At 33.8% G+C, this 2210-nt stretch overlaps 1 pseudogene; it reads left to right on the top strand.

Annotated features, from left to right (window-relative positions):
• Positions 1–1275: 1275 nt before the first annotated feature.
• Positions 1276–1851, top strand: LOC120779780 (annotated as a pseudogene).
• The last annotated feature ends 359 nt before the right edge of the window (positions 1852–2210 follow it).

The following is a 2210-nucleotide window of genomic DNA, read 5'->3' as shown; positions in this document are numbered from 1 at the left end:
CCCCTCACCTAACATATGGATATTTTCAATGCTATCAAAGATAGAGGCCAAAACTAGCTGCAATGGTAGTAATCAAACTACCATCCTAGACGGACAAGGCATCATAAAATTAGACATCAATTGCGTTTTGAGGACGGAGAGCGTAAACCTTTGGGCATACAATCTGAAAAGTTCCGGAATTGAGTTTGAAATACCAGGAACTAATCTTACAACACACCTTCCTCCTCTAAAACATTTTAAGTTAAAGGATTTCCGTTGGACTTAGAGTGGCATCATATTGTGCACTACGGCATGAATACCACCAACCTAATCCTGTTAACTTCTGGTGGCGTAAGCCTAACAATAATTCTACGAGGCATCTGTAATGCAGCAAGGAACGTATATCCGGTAGGAGGATATATCTTTAGAAATTAATTAGGTATTAATATTAGTAAAATAAAATTATACTAAAAATTAAATTGTAGTACAATAAAAAATAGCTTATATAAGAAAAAGTATTACGAGTTCGATCCGTTAATCTTGTAAAGAAAAATTTTATTAAAATGCCCAAGATTAACATATAAGCCCTTGAATTATTTTGAAGTGTAAAAACTTCAACGTGGGCAGTATGTTCAGATTTCCGAACAATTCCTAACGGCTACAATTGTTAATAAGATATTTTTGTAAATCTGTATAGAAACAGATATCCTATTACAAATATTTATGTGCATTATCGCTAACACATACAAATACAGTCGTAAATATAAATATGTATGTACAAATACCCATTTCAATCATCACCGAAATAAATGTTCATTTCGGGTATATAGAGACTGTAGTATTTAATGTATACAATGTAAATGATTTCAAATGTTCCTAAACTAATAACAGATAAGAGATAGTTGTGTATGCCGTTGGGAACACTTATGTTTAAGATATGTGTACATACTGTCGGTATGTACAGTAGATTAGTATTAAGATATGTGTATTTACTCTACATGTGGTGCATGCAATAATTGGGATAAGAAAATCTATAAATAAAGGAGCTCTGGGCAACCAGAGCTGAGTACTGTTTTAATCTTAAAACCTTTGCGTCGTTTTTATTGTACACACTTCGTTTCTATTTAATTGCTAATTTACTTAAATATTGCAAAATATAAACCCGAAATCAGGCATTCACCTATAATATAATTTATGAACATACGTAATTCAGCTCCAATTGATTTGCTGGAATACCATATACATTATTGTCTTCATACTATATATTTTGCCTCATAATTATAACACCTTGCTTTCATGAAACACGACACAAAAGAGGCATATCAAGACCAGTTGCTGCGCGCCACTAATTTAGTGATAAGTTCCATGAGTTTTTGGCGTTCGTTACGAGCAGACCTATTAGAGCCTGAGGTTTATCATCTGAATGCTAAGAAAAGCGATACACAGAGATTTAAGAATTTTACGTGTCTTGTTCCTGAAAGAATAGCCATATGCGGCTTATGCTTTCAAAGTTTTCACTTTGGATATGAGCCAGACTCTTTCGAGTATCTAGAATACCAGAAAAAGGGAAAGATTCGTTAGTGCGAAAACTTAAACCATATATTAGACATTCGTGATGGCAATTTATATTCGGTAGATGAGTTGGACAAAGAAGAAAATACAAAAAAACCAGAAGTAATTCTCAGGCGTTTACATACGGTTTTAAATAAGGCTGATACTAACGGTGGTTCCACTGTACCCATTGGAACTTTGACTACTATTAATCGAGACGAATGTGCTAGTTTGCGCCAGTATTTAACCTATAATATAGGAAGGGAAAATAAGCGACTTCTTCAACAGAAATTGATGCTGCTTTGTTTTGCCTTTGTTTAGACTCATCTAATTCCCCCAAATACAGTGAAGAAAAATTTGTGCCATTGCTCCAGGACTCGTTAGCGGGTGACGACACAAATCGTTGAGGAGAAATTAAAATGTACCAAAAACACTTTTTATGCATAAATATTTTTTCTTTTTATAGTTGGTTCGATAAATCAGTATCATTAATAGTAACTGCAGACGATACGGCCGCTGTAAATTTCGAACACTCATGAGGCGACGGAATCGCCGTACTAAGATATTTTAATGAAATATACCAAGAAACTATAAATAATCCTTTTGCAAAGCCTAGTATAATAATTAATCACACTGAAAATATAAAGTGCATAAGATCGATTAAACTTAAAACAGACGCA

Source organism: Bactrocera tryoni, unplaced genomic scaffold, assembly GCF_016617805.1.
Source record: "Bactrocera tryoni isolate S06 unplaced genomic scaffold, CSIRO_BtryS06_freeze2 scaffold_11, whole genome shotgun sequence".
NCBI lineage: Eukaryota > Metazoa > Arthropoda > Insecta > Diptera > Tephritidae > Bactrocera > Bactrocera tryoni.
This window is presented reverse-complemented; position numbering and strand designations above follow the sequence as displayed.